We start from the raw sequence: 27554 nt of genomic DNA, 5'->3' as shown, positions 1-27554 counted from the left end.
CCGTAAAAACTTACTTTTATTTAATTTGGCTGGAATAGTCTGTGGCAGTATTAATAATGATGACATAACAAAGCGAAGGAAACAAATGAAGAAAACTTCTACTTTGTGGTACCTATGACATAAGAATATACTGAAAATTCAGCTGTAAGTGAATAATTGTCACGATTCGACTTACCAAGGGGCAATAAACAAAGATGGCACGTTAAGCGTATGGTTATTGTCTACAGACATTTTAAACTGCTAGAATTAAAAATATAAATGTAATCGTTGTATATACAAATAATAAAATAATTTTTAGAAAATCATTTCTGTCATTTATTCACGTACACAAAAATTTTCGTTTATAATAATTAATGATACGTTTTGGCGCATACTCCTTTCGAGTTACATACTAATCCATCTACACATATTGCCTGGAGTGGACGGCGTCCCCAAATCCTTGGTCCCTGACAAGAATTGCCTTCATCTACAATACAAAAAAAATTGCTTTTAAAAACATGTAAGCAAACAAAAACACAAAAATTATGGTACAGGGAAAAATTAGAAGAGATGGCTAAGTGGAAGTATTTAAAATCAATAATATCGCAATTTTGGAATTGTTTAGAATGTATTTGATTGGTATATACCGGTACACATTGTAATGAAAAATTTTGCCTACCACATAGGGTATTATTACAGGGGATTTAAAATTGGGGTCAGAAATTATTGGGACTGAAGATAGGGCAAGCAAAATAAACGATTCTTATGCAAACGGCACTCAGAGTTTATTTGGAGAGCTAGGTTCGTGGATAAGTTGAATGGCAAGGGGGTTGGATTGGGAGGATACAGGGAATGCACAAATGAAGTCCTAACTCAACTAACACTACAAGAACCAGAAGAAGCAACAAAGAAAGTAAGTGAGGCCATACTTAAATGTGCAAAAAAGTGCATACCGCGAGGACAAATTAAAGGGTATAAGACTTTCTGGTCCCCAACGCTATCTGTAACGAGTCCGTTACTTAAATAATCGTTTACCTTTTTTTGTGACTGGAATCCTTTAATTTAATTCTAAATTAAATTCATATTGAAAATTCTTAAACTAAATATTTAAATAACTCCCAGTAAATCTTATTTTCTAAGGTTGGCATTAAACCGCGCCACCAGTGGTAAGATTCTGAAAGTACATCCATTCTATGACGTGTAGAACCTCAACAGGGACTTGTCAACTGGATGTGATCGAAGAAAGATCGTTTCGATCAGAATAGTAGCGGCTGGGAAGTGCCATTTTTCCCGAATTGAGTTTAAGTTTATTTTATTGTCAAGAGCTGTTCGTTTTTCAGAAGAAATCATTTGAGTTATTTTGTTGTTTGTACGAGGATACTTTGAGTTGGGTCACCCTAGCCGCTTACTCCCAGAATCCAGTTGCCAGGGTCAGGGGATCCAGAAGTCAGGGGAAGAAAATCTTTTTAGTTTTTTTGGATTGTACTTACTAAGGACAAGGGGAAGAAGTTTCAAGTTCATTGGTTTTTATTGGAAATTTAAGAAGAATTTTAAGTTGACTTATTTGTCTAAGAGTACCTGATACAGGGAATCCAGGTTTGGTGTACCTTTTACCACCTGAGTCTAGTTCTCCACCGGATCATCTTCAAGGGCAACCTACGGAAACCGGCAGGAAGAACTTACTTATACTTTTGTTTCTCATTCAATTATTTTAAATAACTTTTGCTACGTCCTCTTCAAGGTTTTAACTTTTGGTTCCACTTTTAATTTAAATATATATCCTTAATAATAAATACCTTCAATTTTCTTAAAACATTAATCATTGTAACTTAATTTAATTATTTATTGTCTACCAAGGGATGAGTTTATAACTCTCCCTTGAATTTCTCTTTGTTAGGTTATCGTGTGCACACATATCCAGAGAGTTTTTCACTTGAAAACCTAGACAATTCTTGAAGGAAAACTAAACTATTAGTGAGTAGTATATAATTATATTTATTATTTATACATTATTATTGGGCATAACTTTTGTCACGATTTGAAATTAAGGGGTATATCGGGGGTAAATTGTTTTATAATTATATTCAGGGATTTACTGTAAATATAGCTAAGTTAACTGTATATAAGAGGTGGTGGTTAGTATATAAGCATTTAACATAGTCTGTACCTAAGTTTGGTAATTATTAAAGTTGTGGTTAAAATTTAATATTTCAATTAGTACCTATCTTTCATATTTCAGCAATACAAGATATCTCGGAAGAAAACATTTAACTTCCTGGCGCCCAAGCATTCATTAGAGCAACTATTATCTTTAATCTGTTTATTTCTTGGTAGTTTTCTTGTCATTAGTTCTTATATCTTACGGTCTCTGTAGGGTATGCAAATTGGCCGAATCCTTCTTTGAGTGTCAAGTGGTCATTCTCCTGCATAGTTGCTAGCCAACACTTAATTCTGCTATATTTTAAAATTCATATTTACCCTTTATTTATTTCTTTTACATAATATATTTCTATCAAATCCCTTCCATCTTCCGTTATTCCACATATTAGTTCGCTAGTGTATCAAGGTACATTTTAGAGTTCACCCTTTTGCTACACTGGATAGAGTCACCCAGACTCCTTAGCACAATTTCTGTTACATATCCAGAAAGCTGCCAGAAATAAAGCCAGAGGAAAAGCTGAAAAATCCAGGCAAATTAACGATTGTATAGAGCTTCGAAAGAGGCAAGCGGTCCTAACTCAAGCCATTAAGTCAGGTAAAAGAGAAGATTTCAAATCCTTTCTTGCTAAGCTCGATTTCCGAAAAGACGGCGTCAAAGCGCACAGGTTCGTTACTACGCTAAACAACGATGGAAACAAGCAACAGCAAATGCCAATGAGAGGCATGGCTAGAGAACTCACTACACATGCCGATATAGCAAACGAACTCTGTAAGCACTACACTAAAGTGAGTAATATTAAAATAAATAAGAGGAAGAGAGCAAGACTATTGCGTTATCCCCCTCCCCGGCGGATGAGCAAAAGTATAAACGACATCTGTTCAGAAGATTTCTCGGTGTTGGAGCTGGAAGCGGCTCTCTCTGACACAAAAACGAACAAGGCAGCAGGGATTGATGAGTTGTACCCGGAAATGCTTAAATATCTGGGAGCCGCAGCCAAAGGCACCATTCTGAATTTGATTAACCTAACATGGAATTCAAGAGTCCCAAGTCAGTGGAGGAAGAGCGAGGTCATACCCACCTTAAAGAAAAGAAAAGACCCGAGCCTGACTGATAGCTACCGGCCAATATCCCTCACAAGCTCCTTATGCAAAGTAGCCGAAAAAATGGTTCTGGGCAGACTAAACCGAGCCTTAACCCATCTTGAACTGATTGACGACGCTCAAGCTGGCTTCAGGAAACACAGGAACACCATGGACCATGTAGTCCATTTTGCCCAAAAAGTCAAGGATGCTTTCCACCGTAAGATGTCAACAGTAGCAGTGCTAGTAGACCTCAAAACTGCATACGACACAGTATGGAGAGGTTTGCTGTTATACAAGATAGCGAAGTCCGGAGTTGACGGCAAACGATTCAATTGGATAAAATCCTTTCTCGGGGAAAGGTATCAGAGAGTCAAATTTCACAACCACTGTTCCAAATTCAGACTGCAAAGACAAGGGCTGCCACAAGGAGCTGTCATCAGCTGTCAATTGTTCAACTTAATGATAAACGAAGTGCTCGAAATGATTAGAGAGACACCTGGTGTGGAAGTCCTCCTGTATGCTAATGACCTCCTAATATGGGCATCAAGTAGCAGTCTGAGAGCGCTCGAGGAAGTAATGAACCAGGCTCTGAAAAATCTAGAAAAATGGGAGAATAAAAACTGCCTAACAGTCAGTACAACCAAAACCGTATATCAAGTACTTAGCCTTTCAACAAAACAGACTGCTGTCAAGCTGACGTATAAAGGAGTTGATCTGGAAAGACAGGACTTAACAAAATACTTGGGGGTGTACATAGATAAGAAAATGACGTGAAAATCTCAAATCGACGACATTGCAGAGGAAGCCACAAAGAGATGTCGACTGCTCAAACGTCTCACAGCAACAAAGTGGGGCGCCACGCAAGGTGTTGCTACCATGTCCTGGTAGCAACATACAAAACCTATGTCCGGCCGATATTAGAATATGGGAGTGAAGCTACAATAACTGCGAGTAAAAACACCACCTCCAAGCTTGAAGTCGCCCAGAACACTGCCCTTCGCGTCATCACCGGTGCTCCAAAATCAACACCGATTACATCAATGGAAGCCCAGACCGGTATTGAACCAATACAATGCCGCAGAGAGCAACACGCGTTAACCTTCTGGGAAAGGCAAAGACGAATACTTCCACAAAAATGGGACGAATATAGACAAGCAGCCTCACGTCTTAAAACACAAACCACTCCGCTTACAGTAGCAAACCAAATCATGAGAAAATACCACATTGTCCTGTCGGAAGCCACCGCCTTCCCAGCGCAAACCACACTGGCCCGCTGTCTACCAAACACAGAATTACTGCTTGAAAACCATAACGACCCGAAGCACTTATCGTCAGACATTGCCCTAAGGAAAGCCGCCCTAGAGACGATACACACCAAGTACCCAGCACATGAGTGGCTTCACATCTACTGCGATGGATCCTCGATGCCGGACTCGGGAAGAACAGAAGCAGGATATGTCTCAACGTTCTTCAAAGGCTCTATAGCTATGAGTGACCCTCTCACCAACTACGACGGCGAAATTGCTGCTATACACGAAGCTGCAAAAAATCTTGAGAATTTCCAACACCCCCAAAAAGTTGCCTTCTTCATCGACTGCCAAGCCGCAATCCTCGCTCTGTAGACAAATCGATACACTGACTATGCCAAAACAATATCTTGCCGCGTCCAACTATCGAACTTGATGGAAAAAGGGTGGCTGATTACTCTACAATGGATCCCTAGTCATGTCGGTGTTGAAGAAAATGAAGCGGCGGATGAACTTGCAAAAGAAGGCACTACTCTTCCACAGCCCCCTAGCTTCCAATCGTACACATCAGCAAAGTCCACCATTAAAAGACGAATCAAAGCGAAGATAAAAGAGCAGCAAATACAAGCCGGTGCTGGAAAATCTTGGGCCCACCTAATAGAGTCACCAATCCTCGCAACTTGCCGAGACCCATTAGTGTAGCCGTGTTCAGAACAACTACGGGGCATGACTACCTGGCCTTCTATCTACATCGCATCGGCGTCCGCGAAAATGACAACTGTCCACTATGTGATCAGCCCCAGATGGATGCTGCTCACCTTCCAGAGTGCCCAGCTCTGAAAACAGACCCACCCGAGGAGGATGAAGATCGCCTACGAGAAACAGCTCGTCTATACTGGTCAGCGCGCCACCAAATGGCTAACATGCGAAGGGTGGGCGTTGGCTAGTAAGTAAGTAAGTAAGTTTTTTTTTGAAATTACCATTGTTTTGGTTTTCTACATTCACCTTAAGGCCGTATAGTTCTCTTTCTCGCACTACTTTGATTAACAGAATTTGTAGTTCTTCTTCCCTGCCAGCAATCATTACTGTATCATCGGCATACCTGATATTGTTTACGATTTTTCCATTGACTTTTATTCCTTCTTGTGCTTCCTCTAGAGCATGTGCAAAGATGTCCTCTGAGTAAAAGTTGAATAATAATGGTGATAGTGTACAACCTTGTCTAACTCCTCTTTGGATGTTTATGGTTTCAGTATCACCTATTTCAGTTGTGACAAAGGCGTTTTGGTTCCAGTAGAGTTCACGTATTGTATTAATGTCGTTTGGATCCAGGTTCTTTTTTTGCAAGCATTCTATTAGCTGATCGTGTTTGACTTTGTCAAAAGCCTTTTCATAATCTATAAAGTACAAGTAGACATCTTTTTGTTGATCCCCTCATTTTGAATAATTCCCCAAAAACACCTACGTATACAATATAAAATATACACACTTGGGCACATTTTAAAAGTTTAATTTTCTTAAAAGATTTAATGATATGTCGCAACCTGACTGGCAATCTACCATCAACTTAAGAAAAAGATATGATGTCTGAGATTATTCACAGCGATTCACTTAATGATGAGTATGACCTGTTATTACAAAATAATGGAATTCTAACTGAAGAATATATTGCAGATGATAATATATCACAGGCTGAAATTAATACGGGAACTTCCAACGCCAATACTTCATTATATAATGAAGAACTTCAACCTAGTACGTCATCCTCTAGTAAGCGCTCAAAAAATACTAACCAAGGGCGTAAACGTAAACAAGATGATTTGAATATCAAGTGATTCATATCTTTGGAAAAAAAAATTAGAGTTACAGGGTAGACCCTAAGATAGGCTCTATGATGAATAATGAAAATAGATTTGAGTTTCTCTGATTCCTCTCCTCGTTTGTTTCTAAATACACCCATTTCACTGCCAAACTCTGTACTAATGTATGGTACATTTACGTACAATGCGTTTATCACGTTATTTTCCAACATGAACTCCATCAGAAAATGCAGATATATTCTCTCACCGTTTTAAGTTTGCTGTCGTAACCTTTTTTGGATTGTCTTTTATATCTATTCTTAGAGTTCCAGTACAGTATGTATTTTTCTCTAGTAACATAGACGCCAACTCAACACTATTATAAAAATTATCTAGATATACGGCATGTCCCTTACCAAGTTTCTCTTCAAGTAAATGTAACACTATTTTTTGTGTTACCGTGTGTCCAATTCCACTATATACATCTGAAGATCCCTCGTAAATTCGAAATTTCAAAATTAGGCCATTTGGTTCTGTGAGCATGTGTAATTTAATGCCATATTTATGGCGCTTATTTTGAATATACTGCTTGAATTGTAGACGGCCCCTCCACAGCACCATAGGTTTATCCAACTATAGCTCTCTTCCAGGGTAATCAATCTCATTCATTTTTTTATTGAAAAAATCTACTACAGATCTGATCTTTCCAAGACGATCAGTTGCAGGTGTTTTTGGAGTCGTAAAATGCAAACACGTCAATATTAGAAGGAATCTTATTCGTGCCATATATTTTCTAAAACTGGTATGTCAAATAAAAAGTCGTTTAGATCACTCAAATTAATTGTTCCCGTGTGGAGCAACAGACCCAAAAATATTTTTAATTCGTCCACAGTTAACTGTTTCCAAGCTGTAATTCGAGATTTGGCAGATGTTTCTGGACATAAAAATACCTTAACTGCATAAGAATTTGTATTATCTACCACAGCTTGCACGAATGTGTCGTTAAAGATTATTTGAAAAAAATCGAGTGGTGTACCATCTCCTGGTAAAGGCACTAGTAAATTTTAAGTTTCCTTAAACACAAGTTGCTTAAGCTTACTCGTATTATTCCATTGTTTAATATAAGAACTTTTTACTTCTTGATTAGTAATATTATTAGAACTATTGCTATTGTCCTCGTCAGTCTGGGAGCTTGAACTACACTCACCGTCATCTATATTCGGATTAAATTCATCACTACTGTCGTCATTTTCCAAATACCATAATAATTCTTTTTCGCATAACTTTTGTTTTTTGGTAATTTTTCTTTTGTAAATATTATATATATATATATATATATATATATATATATATATATATATATATATATATATATTATTGTGATATTTAAAGTCTTGGTGCGCCAAGCAATAATTAGCTAATTAATTTGTTTTAATAATTAATATTATTTAAATGATATGATTATGACTCTATCACAATTTTTAATTCTTTTATCTCAGGGTTCAATTCGTGCTTCTATATCTATGCTATTACATGTGAAAGGTAAGGTCCAGAGAATACCGGAACAATAAAAAACACATATGATCTAACACTATATATTGAAATAAAAATAATGAAATAATTCACACTCAAAAGTTTTCAATAAACAAATCTCATATAAGGATTCTCAAAATTTTGTTCTCCGTACGTGAACAATCAAAAATTAATGGTACAAACAATATTAATTGAAATCTCAAAATCCCAAACTATTCTAACTCTCCTAATCCAAATATTTATATCCTTTCTAAATTACGTGTAAAAATTGTGTTATCAATAAAAGAAAAAACTGCAGAAAACAAAATTATCTCTCTCTGATGATGAGTGGTCCAAATCCTTGTTCCTTGTAGATTATATTTTTACCTATAATTATAAATTTCCTAAAACTTATTTACAAATAATATTTTTCTATAAATCTTAAAAACTAACAAAAACCTCTTTCTATAATCCCTTCTATTGTCTTTAATCACTGCATTAATGGATTTTGAAAAACCCCGTTCAATTCTTTGGCTTTCACTTAAACTTATGCGGGTCACTCAAGTATAACAAAGAAATGATTGATGTAAAGCTTACATTTTGTTTCGTACAGGCAATCCAAGAATTTAATAACTTTCCTTCTCCGAAATGTTTGTTGGATATTATCCTACTTATCTGAATTATTTTAATGTTTTTTTTTTGAACTTTGAAATATTTTAAACAAACCAATATTTTTCTCGATTTTACATATCATAACAAATCCCCGCCATTTGATCTGCCGAAAACTCTTTGTTAAATTTTAAAAATGACAAAAGTTTTCTAGGATCAAATTATTTCACCATGTTATTAAAATCTATTCATGATATTGATAGATGTCGTGAATGTTAAAAATACCCCGTATATTTCCTGTCTCTATGTGCGCTAATTCATAACTATTTACCCCATTTTCCGTATTGACCCTATATGGACCTTCAAATATCGGCATCAATTTAGCACAAATACCATTTTGTAAATTCGACACCCTCAGTGCCTTCACTAAGACTTTATCTCCTTTCTGGAATTTGATCGGCCTTCTTCTTCGGGTTCTCTCTTGTCTTTGGAGATATTTCTCTCCACTTCGTCTCAATCTTCTTTGAACCAATTCGATCACTTCTTCGTATTGTTTGGGGGCGGTGTCTTCCCACGGTCTTGTAGGCATTGTTCCTTTCATTATATATAAAGGCGTCTCTTTGGTAACCGTATTTGGAGCACAATTCAAATAGGTCTCGATCTCAAACACTTTTCTGTCCCAATGTCGATGATGTTCTTCCGCGGCAATTCGTAGAAATTTTGTGACTTCTTGTATAAAACGCTCCGATGGGTTGCTCTGTGGATGACGGATGCTTATAAATTTTGTATCGATGCCTCTCTCTCTTAATTCCCTTTTAAAACGTTCGTTCCTAAAATATGTCGCATTGTCCAATAAAATATTGTCTGGTCTTCCCACCGTTTCTATAAAATTGTCTATCTTCCTAAGTATTTCAATTCCTTTTGTGGTTCTGCATGCGTACAATTTAACATATTTTGAGAAAAGATCCACCATAACTAATATGTGTTTATTCCTTTGAGTTGTTGGTATCAAATCGCTCAACATATCAATAGCAACAATATCCAGTTTCTTCCGGGCTACGACGTTTTTTGTGACGTTTTCATTTTTAAAGTTCCTACTTTTACACTTTTGGCATGTCACACAATTTCGAGTCACCTCCTTGGCTATTGTATAGTCCTGTCGACAAATGTAGTTCTCCCTGAACATAAGCCACACCTTTCTACTTCCAATATGTCCGTTGTCACAGTGTAACTTTAAAAAAACTTCTTTTGCCATTTGCTCCGTGATTACATAGAGTTCTTTACCATCGACCCTCTTAAAATATAGGTTATTTTCTTGTTCAGCCCTTTGCTTTTCTCTTTCATTCAATTCTTCCTGATTTTCCCTGATTTTAGCCAACGAAAATAAGCCTGCTTCTTCTCTCATTATGTTCATGCCTACGTGGAGAGTTTTGTGATCCTCTTTGCGGAATTGTTCATCTCTCGTCAACGCATCAGCCAAAATATTGTCCGTTCCTTTGATATATTTAAATTCAAAATCATATTCTTGGAGTAAAAGAATGCCCCTATGAATTCTATTATTTACCAACCTATTTTTCATTATGTGTATCAACGCTGCGTGGTCCGTTTCAATGGTGAATCTTGCCCCAAGTAGGTAAAAACGTAATTTGTTTACACAAAATAACACACTGGCAAACTCTAATTCAGTAACGCTGTATTTTCTCTCATATGGTTTCTAATTGTTTCTTTGCAATCGTCAAAATATCTAGTATGTTGTAATTTGGTTTTCAAATTTTTAACAAACGGTACTGGGTGTGTTTTCCGAATATCCCCGCCAAATTGTATTTTTATGTCACCCGAACTTTGGATGAGTACTTCTCTCCTGTCTCCCATCTCTCGTTGTTTTCTGATATCCTCAATTTGTTTTTCTATTTCTTTCTTGTCTTCTTGTAAAGCCATTTCAAATTTTGTTTCTAACTGTTCTAATTCCTTTTTCTGTACAGTCTCAATTTTCTTGATCTTATTTTCTACTTTCTTTTCTTGTTCTTCCATTTTATTTTTAATTTCATTATTCTCTTCTAGTTGTTGTATCAGTTCTTTCTTTATCCCCTCAACACATCCTTTAATTTCCTGTTCATAGTTTTCCAAACGCTGCTCTATATTGCTCATTGTTTGTTTTGTTTCCTCCATTTTTAGTGATGTTTCTTGTTGATTTCTATCCATTTTTTGTGACTGGAGTTGCATTAGTTGTAATATTTTATCTATTCCTGATAGTTCTTTTTTCTCCTCAACTATTGTCACATTTCCTTCATTATCCGATACTTCTTCCAAAATTGTTTCATCTTCTCTGTTATCCTCCTTCCTTTCCTGCATTTTACTTTGCCTCCTTGTGACAGACATGTTGTTACTTTTTGTTATTGTTTTTGTCCCCGCCAAATGTGAAATTTTACAACACTCTATATGTTTCAGAACACGACAATATTTCTCCCCAAATGTATTAAATTTTCACGACAAATATCAAATATGCAATCAGTAAAATTCAATTAATTCAAAATAAATATCAAATGTATGATTGGTAAAGAAAATAAAATCAAATAATTCAATAGCAGTAAATATCCACTAACTACGATCAATCAATAAATCAAATTTATATTCCCTGGAAAAAATTGTCAAAATACTTTCAAATTCAAATTCCCTCAATGTTATATGTTTTTATCTCTGGATCACCTGTACTTATTCCAGATCTCTTTCCCTTCCTTCAAATGTAAAGCTGCGATATTTTCAAGCCCCACGTTTTGGAAGCCAGTTATTGTGATATTTAAAGTCTTGGTGCGCCAAGCAATAATTAGCTTATTAATTTGTTTTAATAATTAATATTATTTAAATGATATGATTATGACTCTATCACAATTTTTAATTCTTTTATCTCAGGGTTCAATTCGTGCTTCTATATCTATGCTATTACATGTGAAAGGTAAGGTCCAGAGAATACCGGAACAATAAAAAACACATATGATCTAACACTATATATTGAAATAAAAATAATGAAATAATTCACACTCAAAAGTTTTCAATAAACAAATCTCATATAAGGATTCTCAAAATTTTGTTCTCCGTACGTGAACAATCAAAAATTAATGGTACAAACAATATTAATTGAAATCTCAAAATCCCAAACTATTCTAACTCTCCTAATCCAAATATTTATATCCTTTCTAAATTACGTGTAAAAATTGTGTTATCAATAAAAGAAAAAACTGCAGAAAACAAAATTATCTCTCTCTGATGATGAGTGGTCCAAATCCTTGTTCCTTGTAGATTATATTTTCTCCTCTCAACCGCTCCCTATGTAATCAGCAATCTTACATCAGATTGTTGCAAGTATATCGTCCTTAATGATCTCCTTCAAAAGCACAAATCATTCAAATTATGATAGCCTTTCTCCTCTCGATAAACTGAATCTCTCGTTGGCCCGAGTGAAAAATTGACTCTTGGAATATCTTCTCTTTACGATAAACTGAATCTCTCGTTGGCCTGAACAGTGACTCTTGGAATATAAGTAGAGAAATATGACTTACAATATTTTGTTGTTTCAGCTTCTGTCAGATACACTAACTCCACAAAAACTCACTAACATTCAACACTACTGCTTGCTACATTTCGGGAACCGACAGAGAACAAACACTGTTCTTTCTTGAAGATTTGGAAACCAACTGACTATATCTTTTCTCTCTCCCCAATCTCGCTAAACTCCCTCCTACATACTTATCCCACCTTTTTCAATCTCCGCCAATCAAAACTCGTCACAATTCCCCCATTTTTTCATTTCGATAACAAACAAATTTTTACCTATAATTATAAATTTCCTAAAACTTATTTACAAATAATATTTTTCTATAAATCTTAAAAACTAACAAAAACCTCTTTCTATAATCCCTTCTATTGTCTTTAATCACTGCATTAATGGATTTTGAAAAACCCCGTTCAATTCTTTGGCTTTCACTTAAACTTATGCGGGTCACTCAAGTATAACAAAGAAATGATTGATGTAAAGCTTACATTTTGTTTCGTACAGGCAATCCAAGAATTTAATAACTTTCCTTCTCCGAAATGTTTGTTGGATATTATCCTACTTATCTGAATTATTTTAATGTTTTTTTTTTGAACTTTGAAATATTTTAAACAAACCAATATTTTTCTCGATTTTACATATCATAACAATATATATATATATATATATATATATATATATATATATATATATATATATATATAGTTCAGCTCAACGGGCCTCAAAGGCCCAAGGCTTCAAAGGTTTTCTTCCATTTCTTTCTATCTTGTGCCCGCAGCGACTTCAGATCTTATTTTGCCGACTCCAGCCATTTTCTTCGGGGGCGTCCTCTTTTTCTTTTTGTACCAGCCTCCGTGTTTATTAATTCATTGGGAACTCTTCCTTTCTTCATTCTTGCTATATGTCTGAGCCATCTTAATCTTTGAATTTTAGCGAGTCTTGTTATTTTTGGTTGCCCATATATTTGCATTATTTCTTCATTCGTTCTTCTTCGCCAGACGTTACCCTCTTTTACACCTCCGTATATCCTTCTAAGAATTTTTCGTTCCCATCTATCTAATTTTACTTCCATATCTTTATTTAGTGTCCAGGTCTCGCTAGCATAGAGTACTGTAGGTCGGATAACTGTTGTATATATTCGTTTTTTTGCTTTTCTGGATATTATCTTCGACCTCAGTATCTTAGTCAGGCTCCCAGCACTCTTACTACCTTTGGCCATTCTTTTTATGATTTCTTGGTTCTCTTCGTTCCTATTTGTTAGTGTCTCTCCCAAGTAATCAAATTGGCTAACAACTTCAAAGTTATATTCTTTACTTGGGCTTTGTATCTTAAAGGACTGTCCTAGATGATTTTCGTTTCCCCTCATCACCATATATTTTGTTTTTTCTTCGTTTATTTCTAAACCATATTCCCTGGCAATTCTCTCTATTCTAGTAAAGATTTCTCTTAATTCTGCAGGTCTCCTTGTTATTAAGGTAACATCATCTGCATATGCTACGCATTGATGCCTGTGATGATATATTGTGCCTCTAGTGTAGATGTTACATTCTCGTAAAATCTTCTCTAAGATCAAATTGAAAAAATCTGTTGATAACGGGTCACCTTGTCGCAGACCTCTATTGGTGATAAAGCTATCCGAAACCCGTCCTTCTAACATGGCTTTACTTTTAGTATCATTGAGTATATATTTAGTCAGTCTTACTATTTTTGGTGGAAATTCAAAATATTCTAGTGCTTCATATACTTTATTTCTTTTTATAGTATCATATGCCTGTCTAAAATCAATAAAAAGCATGTGTAATGTTAGGTTGAATTCATATGAGCTAGCTAAAATTTGTTTCATTGTAAAAATTTGGTCTATTACCGATCTGTTTGCTCTGAAACCTGCTTGATATTCACCTAGACAATTTTCAACTTTTGTTTTAATTTTATTTCTAATTGATATGGCCAGAATCTTATACACTGTATCTTGTAGAGCTATTCCCCTGTAATTTTTACATTCTGTAACGTCTCCTTTTTTATGCACTGGACATAAGATTGCTTCTTTCCACTGATTGGGTATTTTTTCTTTGATCCACACTTCGCGTATTAACTCAGCGATTTCTTCTTGCACCATTTCGCCACCTTCTTTTAGAAACTCAGCAATGATACCATTTTCACCAGGTGCTTTGTTGTTTTTTAAGTTTTTTATGATCTCTATAATTTCTTCCTTGGTAGGTACTTCTTCATTTACATATGGGTCCCTTACTTCTTCATGTTGTAGTTGCGTTTGTTCTCTTTCATCTTGGTCGTCCGTACATAATATGTTCTCGAAATCATTGGCCCACCTTCTTAATTTTTCATCTGTTCCACCTAACAGATTTCCCTCTTCATCTTTATAATATCTTGATGTGGTTTTGTACTGGGTTCGGTCTTGTTTTATTTCTTGGTAGAAATTCCTGACTTGTTTATGTAAAAAATCCTCTTCAATACGAACTAGTTTCTGCTCTAAACTTGACCTGAATTTTTTCTTAACTTCTCCCTCCTGAAGTAGTGCACCGTTATATCTTTTTATTTTTTTTTTACAACTAGTGGTATTAATTGTGGGTATTATTTGCTCCATTTTAACTTTGACCAAAAAGTGGTCCGAATTTGCATCAGCACCTCTGTAACTTCGGCTATCTTTTATGGCTCTCATATGTTTGGCTTCTATTAGTAAACGATCTATTTGGTTTACTGTTTGTCTATCTGGTGATACCCAGGTACCTTTATGAATTTCTTTGTGATCAAAATAAGTGCTCATAATTCGCATATTATGTTTGAAAGCAAATTCTATTACCCTTTTTCCATTCAAATTACTGTCTCTATGATTACTTTTTCCCCCTGTTATTTGTTTGTATACATCCTCCCTGCCAATCTTGGCATTCAAATCTCCTACAATTATTTTTATGTCATATGATGGTAATTTGTAAAACATATGTTCTAATTGTTCATAAAAGCTATCTTTAACGTCTTCATCTGTATTTTCTGTTGGTGCATGCACATTTATAAGGGTTACTTTTCTATATTTTCCTCTTATTCTTATTTTACATAATCTGCTTGTGACTGCCTCAAAATCTATCACCAGATTGGCAAATGTTTTCTTTTTAAAAAATCCCACCCCAAATACACGTTCATTGTCTCCACTGTTGAAAAACACGTAGTTTCCCACATCCATGGTGAAATTTCCTTTTTGTTTAGTTTCTTGTATAGCTGCAATATCTATTTCATATTACTTAATATGTAAATATTAACTCTTTTATTATTAACACCAGAAGGTCCAGCTTTACTGTTCATTTTTAACCTCAAATTATCACCGAACCACAAACGAAACTGCGAAACCAACAAATGCACGTGTAAAAACAAAGTCTTATCTCAGACGCTTGAGACTGGAATGCGGCTATGATAAACTAACAATAATGAAATAATAAAGTGTACTGTCAAGAGATACCATTCACTCCGATCGCAGTGGCCGGCGTCATCGAAGCTGGCCGATGCACTCCGATCGAGGTGATCGGCAATCAACCTGTTAAGAAAAGACTAAAGACTTGTTTACACGAGTAGAGTTGTGAAGAGAGTACAGTAGCGAGTAGAGTCGACTCTACTCGCTACTCTCCCAAAAATGGCTTGATATCGTTCACACGAGGAGAGTTACAAGTATAGTACTTATGCCAGTATACTGTGGAGTACGTGTTTGTTTAGTACAAAATGAATTCAAGAAAAAGAAAATTAATTCAAAATTGTTTAGCTACTTTTGCAAATGCATTTGTAACTGAGGTCGCTTTGTAACAAAGAAAAGAATGGATGAGATAGTGGCTTTAAAGAAGGAATACACACGTGGCCTCAGCTGTTTTATCTTAATAAGAATACATTTTTTATTTCTTATTGTATTTTTTATTAACAAGTAATAAAAACCTGTAACTTGCCCGTGAGCCTTCAGTTTTCTTGTTTCTTTCTTGTTTCGGAACGTATACATCGGCTGAACCTGAACCCCATTTTTTTGATTTTTGTATTTTTAAACACTCTTGATTATAAGTGCACCTTATATTCTTAATTTTTTGCTTGAGCTCGTTTACTCCAAAGCCCCCTTTTGCCATTCTTTCGACGATTTCATCCTCCGCAGCTTGCCTCATACTTTTATTTCTGTAGTGTACACTACCTAAATTCCATAAACACTGGTATTCGCCATACATCTCTACAAGTTTTAAAGTAAAAGTGAAATGAAGTTCATCTTCGGTGAACTTTATTTTCACTATTTACATAAAACACAACTCCAGACGGAATGACAGCGTCCCTATGCACTCTCCTACCTACTCTACTCTACCAGAATTTACCGCGTTCCATGGGTAGAGTGCCAGGCGAGTGGATATTTTAGCGGTGGTGGTGGTAGTAGAGTAGAGTTACTTTGCCACATGTTGCTAGTCCCTCTACTCTACCACGTACTATGCACGCTATTTTACTGCGCTGAGCGTTTTTACGGGTAGAGTTACTCTACTCTACCAAGTACTTGCATCATTACTCTACCCGTGTAAACGGGTCTTAAGAATACAATATTAGAACAAATTTTCGTGTTTCGAAGAAAAATGGTCTGGGCCTAGGAGAAGAAATATAACAAAAAAAATGAAGGACTAGTATCAAAATATATCGAGCTCTTATATGGCAAATTTTAAAAAGATACAATAAATATAAGTGTGAAATATATGAGGAAAAAGATAATTTAATAAATACTTACATAATTTTCTATAGCACGCATCGCAACAGTAACAAAAACTTCCATTTTTAACCAGAACATGAGAATCATCGCAAACGAGGTTTGCTTCACATTTGACATTTGGGCACCACCCATTACAGGCAATTCCATATATTTCCTGATGAACGGCGGAAAGAACAATCATGGCAACTATTAAACTTTTCATGATAACGGAAGAATAAATTAATATGACAATATATTTTACAAACTTGACAAATGTTTACTAATTTATGTAGATTCTATGTTCAAGTGCTAATATTTTTAAGTTTACTGTCTCCTTAAATAAGGATTTCAGTTAAAATGCTGCAATATGCTGTGACTTCTAATAATTACACGCTGAGAATAAATAATATTTTAGAATTAAATATTATTTATTATGCTGAGTATTTTGAAATAATAATTATTTTTTATTACGTAAAATTCAATAATAAAAATATAAAAATAATGTTTCCCTAAACAATAGCATAATGGGTAATTCCTGTTCATTTTTATTGACTAATAATTAATTTTGATTTGATTTTTTCTAAACAATAGCATAATGGGTAATTCGTATTTATTTTTATTAACTTTCAATTTATTTTGATTTGATTGTTTCAACAACAGAGGGCTAAGTGTCATAAATTTACTCTCAAAACTCAAGTCAATATGAAAAAATAATAAAAAATAAAATTAAAAAAGAGATGACATATCTAGAAAAACATAATGGCTTTCGTGTAAGTTGTAACGAATATTTTGCCTACCACAGAGCATATTATTATGGGGGGTTGAAAATTGGGGACAGAAGTAACTGGGTGTGGAGATAGGGCAAGCAAAATAAACGAAACTTATGCGAACGGCGCTCAGGGTTTATTTGGAGAAACTGGGTCGTAGATAAGTGAATGGCAAGGGGGTTGGATTGGGGCAACGACAAAAAAATTAAACAAAGAGGTACTTTCATGAGTCTTCTGGACAAATGGACAAAACACAAGAAGGTCCTCTAGCTATTTAAAATGGGACGTCGCTTTGAGGTGTGTAATTGTAACGATTACAACAACTAGTTTTAACTATTAAAATAATTATTAGAAATGAAAAATACACTGCGCGTCATTAAAAGAGGAGAATTTTTCAATAATTTTAAGTTTATACAATTTATTCTATTGTAAATAAACTCCATCGGTTTCTTTATACACAAAAGACTTGCAGATGACATTGTAATTACAAGAAGTATATACACAAGAGTAGCCTATTTAATCGTAAAGCTAAACCGAAGGTATAAAATAAAGATTATTCAGGTATACGCACCAACAACTGACCATCCGGATGAGGAGATTAAAGACTTCTACAATGACAACTCTGCGGCATTAAAAGAAACACCAACACACTACACTATTATATGCGGCAACTTTAACGCAAAGATCGGTCTAAAGCAGGATGAACAGGAAACAGCACTAGGTAAAATTGGATCCAAAGGCCAAAGATCTTAATAACAGAAAGATCCAAAATGATTAGGAAGAAAGCCAACCCAATATGGAACGACCCAACGAATTTAAATGAATATCAAGGCAATATCAATAAAATCCTACAACAAAATAAATGCATGAATAATGTAAATGCCCCAAACGAAAATATCGGGGAAGCTATTCGAGAGGCTTAAGTAAAATGCTGCCCTAAAAGACGCCAAGATGAAAAAATAACCATTGAAACAAAGCAACTAATGGAAACTAGAAGAAAAGCAAAGGAAGAGAAAGCATTAACGAGGAAGAACTGCGAAAAATAAACAAAGAAGTATCAAAAGCTATAAGGAAAGATTTAAGGAAATTTAAGAATGAAAAAGTCCAGCGAACTATAGAAGAGAATAAAAGTTTGAAAGTCCTGAGAAGACGACTAAACAATGAAAAATGCGAAATACACAAACTAAAGAACAAAAAACGAGTCCCCATATCAAATAAAGAAGAACTACTACACATAGTAGAAGACTTCTATCAAGAACTATACACAAACCAAAGAAAAGACCAAAAGAACTTGGAAGCCGCCGCATCACGCAAAATTATCAACCAGGATTTAGAGCTTATGCCAGAGATCACGCTAAGCGAAATCTAGGACGCAATGAAAAAGATGAACAACAACAAAGCACCAGGAGAAGATGGAGTCGTAATAGAAGCTATAAAGATGGGTGGACGTGCCCTTCTCAACCAAATAAAAATGTTGTTTAACCTTTGTCTAACAGATTGTTGTATACCAAAGACATGGAACAATGCAGTAAAAATTTTACTACACAAGAAAGGAGACAAGGCGCACCTAGAAAACTATAGACCAATCAGCTTATTAAACCACATCTATAAAATGTTTACCCGAATAATTACGACAAGACTAGAGAAAAAGTTAGATTTCTACCAGCCCCGAAAATAAGCTGGCTCTTGCTCAAAATTCGGAACAAACGATCACCTACAAACAGTAAAAACTTTAATAGAAAAGTCGCTAGAATATAACAGACCACTGGTACTTATCTTCGTAGACTTTCACAAAGCCTTCGACACTGTGGAATTAGATCGCATTATAACTGCTCTGAACAATAGTAGAATGGATTACCGGCTCACAAAGTTAGTACAAACATTATACCAAAACCCCACAATGCGTGTAAATTATTTATAACGGTCCTTGAATACCTTTAAAATGCTAAAGTGGGAAAATAGTGGAATAAAAATAGATGGAGAAATTCTCAATCATCTGCGTTTTGCCGAAGACATAGTACTTATTACCGAAGATCTGGGTGAAGCACAACAAATGGTACAAGAATTAGAAAAGATCTTCAACAATAGGTCTAAAAATGAACATCAGTAAGACCAAATTTATGACAAATTTAGTTCCCAGCGAACACCTAATCATCCAAAATCAAGTAGTAGAATTGACAGAAAAGTACATATATCTTGGTCATGAAATCAGAATAGGCAAGGACAACCAGACCTGCGAATTTCAACGACGAATAATACTTGCTTGGACGGCGTATGGTTCACTAAGAGACATCTTTAAAAGCAACATCCCGATAGCTACGAAACGGAAGAAATTTGACCAATGTGTTCTTCCTATTATGACATATTATTTACTTACTTAGTCCTAAGCCTTTCTACCGTTAGGTGTAAGGCTGGTGGGGTTAAGATTTGCACTGTTGTCTCCATGCTATCCGGTCTTGTGTTAGATTTCGTGCACTTTCCCATGTCAATCCTTTCTTCTCAACTTCTTTTCTGATTTCGTCTACCCACCTAACTCTTGGTCTTCCTCGTTTGTTTTTCCCTTGCATTCTCGTTTCAAACACTCGTTTTGTTAATCTTTCATTCGACATTCTACACACGTGCCCGAACCATCTTAGTTGCCCCTCTACTATTTTTTCGTTTATTGGTTCTAGTTTTAGGTTTTGTCTGATTGTTTCGTTTCGTATTTTGTCTGTCCTCTTTCTGTTTGCTATTTTCCTCAGGAACCTCATTTCCATAGCATTGACTCGAGATTTTTGTCTTCCTGTCAATGTCCATGACTCGCTATTATAGATGATTGTAGGTCTAACTACTGATTTAACGACTGCCGTTTTTACCTTCTCCGGTATTTCTTTTTACCCCAAAAATGTTGTTTTCATAGTTTTAAATAAGCTTCCTGTTTGTCCCATTCTCTCATTTATTTCCATGTCTTGTTTACCGTTTGATTCAATTATTACTCCTAGGTATTTAAAATGTTCCACTTGTTCTAGTTGTTTTCCGTTTAATTGTATTGCGTGTGTCTTTCTCTTATTTGAAATTATCATTGTTTTTGTTTTCTCTGTATTTATTTTCATATTTATGTTTGACAGTTCTTCTTCTAGGATTTCAAGGTTGTTCTGTAGGTCTTCTCTGTTTTCTGCTATCAAAACCATGTCGTCTGCAAATAGAAGCTCTGATAGTTGAGTCTGTTTCATTTGCCAGTATCCTAATGTTAGTTTTCTCATTCTTCTCTTGGCTTTCTTTATTGCTTCATCCAGTACCACTGAGAACAGCAGTGGGCTCAACACGCATTCCTGTTTGACGCCTTGACTTGTAGTAAATTCTTCGGATTCCTCGTTGTTGGTTCTCACCGTATTTGTATTATTATTGTACATATCCTTTATTACATCAATTGTTATCCTGTCAACTCCTCTTTCCTTTAATGTCCTCCATACGTCCTTTCTTTGTATTCTGTCAAACGCCTTTTCCAGATCAATAAAGCATATATGTATTTCTCTATTTTTATTGATTACTTTCTCACTTATTTGTCTTATTGTGAATATGTGGTCTTGCGTGCTTCTGTCCTTCCTGAATCCACATTGTGTATCTTCCATAGTTGGTTCTATTTGGGTTTTTATTCTTGTTTCTATTATTCTTGCGAATACCTTCCCAGGAATACTTGATATAGTAATACCTCGGTAATTATTACAGTTTCTCTTGTCGCCCTTTTTGTGTATTGGTAGTATAATGTCTTTCTTCCAGTCCTGTGGTATTTCTGCTCTCTTTATGACATACGGAGGAGAAACTCTCACGCTCACAAAAACAACAGCACTAAAAATGCGAGTGGCACAAAAGCACATTGAAAGATGAATTCTCGGTGTGACAAAAAAAGACAAAATAAGGAATCAAAACTTAAGAAAAAGAACAGGTATCAGTGATGTCGTCGAACGTATAGCCAAGCTGAACTAGAGTTGGGCAGGCCACATAGCGAGACTGAAAGACACAAGATGGACCAGAAAACTAATTGACTGGCGCCCACGAGAAAACAAACGCAGCAGAGGACGACAACCAACACGCTGGATGGACGACATTAGACGAATATCCAAGAAATGGCAACAAGAAGCATAGAACCGTGAAGATTGGCGAAAAATGGGAGAGACCTATATTCAGCAGTGGACGGAAGAGATTGCATAATGATAATGAAATAAACTCCCACAATGCAGAAATACTTTTGGGCACCGCCATAGGGTGCCGACAGGTCATTTAAGGGTATTAAGTTCGCAAAATTGATATCAGTTTTACGACTTCGGGGAATACACGTGTTTTTTGTTCGTTGTTTTTCTTGGAATATGACTGTTCTGTTTTTGAAAAATCTTTTATTAGTATACAGTTGTTCAAAGAGTGAACTTGTGCAATTTTTAAATTTAAAACTATTGCTGAGAGATTGGCTAGATCTGTTATTGTTACTTTGATTGATAATGGAATGATTCAAAGAGAAGTGACCAGACAGCTTGGAGTCAGTCGTTCTATGGTCCAAAACACATACCAACGATTCGTAGAGACTGGATCTCACGAACGACGACCATGATCAGGCGCGAGAAGAATCTTGACAGTCAGAGAAGACCGTTCTTTACAACACACTTCTTTGCAAAATCGGTTCTTTACGGCTAGATCAATCCAAATCCGTTTCCAAAATTCTCACGGGTGGAAAAAAAATTAAACATTTATTACTGTCTCACCTCAAACAGTTACAAATACAAACAATAACAAAAATACTATATTGTTGTCTTTATTAATTCTAATTTATTGTTCTTATTTTAATTTACTAAAACACGATAATTTATATCAATTTATTAAACCACTGTACAACAATTTATTTGACTAATAATTACATAATTTATCTATCGGATGTTACAATTTGAACGCGAGCGCGAGCTTCTTTTTTGACTAACTATTTTCTCCAAAAAGATCCTGTTATATACTCAGTACCGTTAGACTAGAAAAGTCGACGGCCCTCTCGACTAGACAGAGCGGCGAAATGGTCTCTCAAAACTGGTATGTTTACATCGGCTCGTCTCCAGAAAGTTCGAGTGTTGTTTTTATAATGGAGGGGGACCCATCGTGTGTCAGGTAGGCATTACCTAGAAAAAACGTGAATGAATGAGAATATTATTAATAAATATATTTACGGTTTTGGGTCAAAATTTATCGTAACAATATTAATAGTTACAAAAGTAAATACAAAATAAAACAAAGAGACACTTACTATGTCCTATCCGTTTACAAACTCTAGAAGTTTTAGATACTACAAAACTTACAACTGCGACTGGGCTATAACTTGTAGCAGAAATAAATCATTACAAAAATAAAATTATCTTCTTAAATGAAACTATGCATAGAGGGTTAACCTTTTTCTAAAAAAAAACCAAAACAAAATCCCAAATATGATTAGATATTTACCAGATGTCAAAAATAATAAAGTTAGCTGTCATATGTCAAAACTAAATCTAAAACTGAGAACAAATAAAATGACAGCTAAGCCACGCCCCAAGATCTATAATTTTAATTATTACAATTTCTTTAAATTATGAAAGCAATTATTAATGAGAAAACGTTAAGACATACAAATTTGAGGTTGAAATTGGGACTCTGCTTCTTAAATACTTGAACCATCGTGGTTATTTTAAAAGTTGTTTTAAACGACACAAATCTCTTAGATACTTTCTAAACATTAATTACTCTTTCAAAACTGACACATTACATAGAGTATAATTCACTATTTTCAACAAGTTTGCCGTTTTTTTTTCGGTTTTAGGTTTTTCATGACCAAAACTTCAAACCTCTTAAATTACACAATTAACTGCCACAAAACTACTTATTTTCCATAAAAAAGACAACTAACGAAAAAACTATGAATTTGAAGCTAAATTCGGACTCCAATAAAACTAAACACGCCTTTAACAGCGGCCGGCTTTACCAAGAGTGAGTAAATTCTTAAAAATCATTCGCTTAACTTGGTATAAACAAAACTTATAAACGGGAATATTTATTTGAAACGCAGAATATCAAGCGGCTTCGATCAAAGAAAAATACCAAAGAATATGGGTCTGTGATATATTTAAACAGACTGTAAGATCTGCTTATATCAACTCGTCGACGCAAACAGGATTAAAAATACGTTTCGGTATTTTAACATATACGAGGGGATTTCAATATATACTAAGGTATTTTAAAATACTACATTATGCGCTGAAAAGCTGCGTAAAATTTGTCCGAAACGTCTACCAGACCTTGTTTTAGGAGATATCGGAAAATAGTTTAGTGCTTTTAGTCTAAAAGTCTTCTCATATCGCGAGTTTTCGTTTCTCCCTGTAACAAACATAAGCCTAAAAATGTATATCAACTCCTGCTTATCAATCGGTTTGTAAATCCTCTTTCGGGAGTGTCGGTTTTTAGGACGAATCTGCTGACAAAATATCTGTCCGTAGTTGTTGGTACAATCAAGTAAAAGTGTCACACTTTTATCATCTCATAGTTTAGCAAATATTTCAAATGGTGTGTGAATATCACCGTCAATCGGTATTTGTTCTGTTAATGATTCTTTACAGAAAACACTAATATCAGCAACATCACTATGCCATCCAATATCTGGTTCTTAAATAATATCATGTGAACCAGCTGGCTCTTGTAAATTGACATCAGTCGTTTGTTCTTAGTCATCACTTTAAGCAGTTTCAGTGTTTCTATTATCAAGATCCGAATCTGCTCTGAAACTTTCATCACTTACCTACTGAATATAAGCGTGCTTTATCGTCTGTACTTACGTCTTCATACAACCGTAAAAGCCGCTTTTCCTCTTTAGAATCCATATCTATAATATCATATGTTTATAGAATATATTTTATTATAATATTTATCAACAACTTACCATAAAAAATACAAATACACGGTGAAAACAGTATCAAAATATACACTTACGGAAAATAGAGGACGTTACCTGTATTATTAACGGTCACTAAGGTATTACTAACCTTCTTCTTCTTCAGGTTCCTTCTCCTATCGGAGATTGGAAATCATCATCGCTATTTTAATATTATTGGCCGCGCTTCTGAATCATTCTAATGAGCTGCAACCGAACCACTCTCTCAAATTTCTTAGCCAGGATATTTTGCGTCGTCCTGGGTAATACGTACTTCTCGTCCCTCATTATATGACCCACATATTGAATCTTTCTAATTTTAACAATTTTTATGACTTCACATTCTTTGTAACACCTCTATATTAGTTAATTTTTCAGTCCACAATATTCTGTGGATTCTACTGTAGCACCACATCTCAAAGTCCAAATCTCATCTCCTACTAACCGTTACCCAATAAACAAGTATTATGCGAACTAAAATGTCTGAAATGTAGGCACCCAATTTTACAAGTGTACAGGGAAACAATAAGTGATTCTAGCTAAACTTTACAGAGTTTGCGAGACAGTTGTCACCGCTATGTATTTCTAAACAGAGGACGGGTATAGCAGGGGTGTCGCAGCAAGCAGGATGCTTGTAGCAGGTGTGTCCAGCAATGTGTTAAAAAAACTCGAGGCAGAAAGTGCTAAATTTGGACTCAAAGTTAACTACAACCAAATCAAAATCATGTTTATTGATCACCAACATCAGTTTCAGTTTTAGTTAACAACACAGGCAGCTGTGACTGAATGACTGAACTTAATAGGGTCTGGCGTGATCGTCACATTACTATGATAAACAAGAAGAGACCCGTTTTAACTCTGGACTTATCCATATTTTGCTATATATACTATGTAGCCGTCAAATATCTCGGTTCTAGATGAAATTAAACCCAATCAACGACTTTAGAACTGCTTACTCCAGAAGTTTAAAGTTTTTTGGTCATATCCATCAGTGATCATAAAATGGAGCGGTTGGTGATCCAAGGAAGGCCCCAGAGTCAACTCAGACATTACAAAAAAGCTTTTCAACAAACAGTATACTGAGGCAGTGCATGTAACAGATGACTGGAACCAGTAGAGAAATTTCCAGTCGTTTATTAAACTATCCAAGCTGCTGAAGCTCAATGATGAACCACAACACATCTGCGAAGGTCTTATTGACTATGATGGTAAGGCTAGTCTTGGAAGTAAATTGTTTAAAAGTCTTGTTTAAATTTTATTCATCCAAATAAAATGTCTAGTTTATAATAATAACGATTGACCTAGTATAGGTTTGTCGCATTTTCCTTCAGTGTTACATTCTAAACCATCCACACATTTTGCAGTTAATGGAACTCCCAGCACACCACGGCGAGAACAACTCTGACCTTGATCTAAAACACAAAAAGGAAGTTAGCTTTTAAATGGATATAAGCATGAAGAAACTATGGTAGAAACAGGGAGAGATGGCAATAGATACCTTTATCTAGAAAATGCATTGGCATACATCAGTGCACAATGACTGTTTTTAAACAAAAATAAAAAAATAGGTTGTACTTGATACTTGATACTTCTTGACTTTATTAATGTTCTGAGTAATTTGTCTAGTATAAAATTTCCAAATATCCTATCAATGTTATACTGTTTGATAGACAAAGTGAGAAATGAACAAATTTGAGAACTGATGAATGTAAAGGAGAGAATAATAATAATAATAATAATAAAGAGGATAAGAGGACGTCCTAGATTACAGAAATATTTTTAAATACTAGAAGTTATTTGTTGATCGTTATAATATTTGGCTTTAAATTGGTGTATATATTATATAATAAGGAAGAGAAATACACACTGGCTTGATACCAACTGGTCTATTTATTTCTTCAATGACTCTTCTTTCCTTGCAGTGACACAGTATCTTCTATTCTGCAACATACTCTGTGTAGAGTTGTCTGTCTCCCATCCGACGCATTTCCATGTGGTAGATGGGGGAACGCCCTAACCGGCCTTAGGAATGGTGGGTAGTTTGGAAATAAAAATACCAACCGCGAACCTAAACAGACCAAGGTAACCCTAACAGAACATTCCTTGAACCTCCAGGTTGGAGGCCGACAACCTATTCCTGTATATATGTTATGGACCCTCAGGAACTATTATCTGGACGGAATGACGACGACTCTGCAAACGAAAAATGGAATTGAGATTAGGAACATGAAATACCCGAACCCTCTACCGAACTGGAGCACTCTTATCTTTACTAAAAATAGAGAACAGGTACAAAGTGGATGTTTTAGCACTGCACGAAATGCGATGGACGAGAACTGGCTTTCTTGACAAGGGAACCCATTCCATATGGTATAGATGCAATGAAAGCCAACACATAGATGGGGTGGGATTTATTGTAAACCAAAAAACAAAAGGTCAAAGCCTACATTCAAATTATATGTTGTTTGCGCTTAAAAGGAAAATTCTTTAACTACAGTTTTATAAATGCACATGCCCCAACTGATGATAACCAGAGCGAATAAAAGAACAGTTCTTGAAAGACAAAGATCAAGCCTACAGAAGATGTCCCAAAAATGACATTAAAATTGTATTAGGTGACATGAATGCAAGAATAGGACGAGAGACAGTTTTCATGTCCACGATAGGAAAGCATAGCCTACACAACATCAGTAGCGATAATGGATTACGACTGATAAACTTAGCAGTATCACTCAATATGACCGTCGCTAGCACCTATTTTGAACACAGGAACATACATAAGGTAACCTGGTCCTCTCCTGATGGAAGAACAACGGGTCAGATTGATCACATCTTAATAGATTAAAGGCATGAAACAGACGTAATAAGCAGCAGAAGTTATAAAAAACGCAAATATAGACATAGATCACTGCCTAGCGATCTCAACATTGAGAGCTAGAATTTTAAACACCAAGAAAGAAAATAAAATGAATAAAAAAAATGAAATATGCAAAAGCTGAGAGATGCGGTAATTGCAGAACGGTACTCAGAAAAAAATACCACTAGGCTAAGGAATAAAGAAAAATGTTCAAAGCAATAAAAGATCTAGGAATACTAAATCAGTTGGTAAATTTAACAAAACTAACCCTTGAAAAAGTTGAATGTACAGTACGAATTCAGGTGAAACTGTCTAAACATTTTAAAACAAATAATAGACTGCGTCAGGGAGACCCCCTCTCCTA

General features: G+C 35.2%; 1 long non-coding RNA gene across 1 annotated transcript; it reads right to left on the bottom strand.

Annotated features, from left to right (window-relative positions):
• Positions 1 to 291: 291 nt before the first annotated feature.
• LOC140441711 (uncharacterized) lies at positions 292 to 17067 on the bottom strand. Its single transcript, XR_011951030.1, has 2 exons — positions 16690 to 17067; positions 292 to 466 (listed from the first exon to the last, which is right to left on the bottom strand). It is a non-coding gene; the product is annotated as an uncharacterized lncRNA (long non-coding RNA).
• Between the last annotated feature and the right edge of the window lie 10487 nt (positions 17068 to 27554).

Source organism: Diabrotica undecimpunctata, chromosome 1 (genome assembly GCF_040954645.1).
Source record: "Diabrotica undecimpunctata isolate CICGRU chromosome 1, icDiaUnde3, whole genome shotgun sequence".
NCBI classification, from domain to species: Eukaryota; Metazoa; Arthropoda; class Insecta; order Coleoptera; family Chrysomelidae; genus Diabrotica; species Diabrotica undecimpunctata.
The sequence above is the reverse complement of the archived record's forward strand: the minus strand, read 5'-3'. Positions and strand labels throughout refer to the sequence as shown.